The sequence below is a fragment of the Plasmopara halstedii genome, assembly GCF_900000015.1.
Source record: "Plasmopara halstedii genome assembly, contig: Scaffold_323, whole genome shotgun sequence".
NCBI lineage: Eukaryota > Oomycota > Peronosporomycetes > Peronosporales > Peronosporaceae > Plasmopara > Plasmopara halstedii.
In genome coordinates, this window is record NW_020187244.1 from 1,414,848 (window position 1) to 1,415,585 (window position 738).

The window sequence follows — 738 nt, forward strand, 5'->3', positions numbered from 1 at the left end:
TCATCGTGGAGCGTTGATCATAATTGCCCGACGCCCCGGAATCGATAAAGATCTTCCATGGCTTCTCGAAGCCCCTTACAGTCGCCTCTACGACCAGCAAGCACGGCTTGCATACACGTTCTGTGTTCAAGAGCACGGAGCTCTTCAGGGCTGGGCCCTGCTCACCTTTGCCTCCCTGAGGCTCAACAGAACTTAGTTCTTTCCCAGTAGGTCGCCCCGCGCCTACTGGGTGGTGTCGTTTCCCCGCGACGAACCAAACTGGTAGGCATTGGGGCGATGGTTCGACCGTTCCGAAGATGACGGGTGTCTCCACAAACAAACACCGTCGTGTGTTTGCGTACTGCCCGGCAGCTCGGAGCTCTGCTCCCTCGTCCTTAGCATAGCTGAGCTCCATGAGCACAGGCCCGCTCGACGAGATGTTGGAGTGTGCATTCCTACCAATTCGTACCGACTTGAAATTGAATTCGGCATTGAATGCCACATTCACCGCCTCTTTAAACAAAGACGGATCCACACGGAGGACTTCCATTCTGGCCACGCCAGTGCGGAGGCCTTCCATAAAGATGGTAACAGTGACCGCTGTCGGAAGGGTATCTGCTACCATCCCGGCAATGAGAGTGCACATCTCTTGGACAAAGTCCACCAATTCCCTGTTGCTTTGTCGGGCGGCAAGGAAACGCGATTGCACGCGATATGCCTGATTAGGCGGCGAGAACACTCGTGAGAGCTGCAATTTCA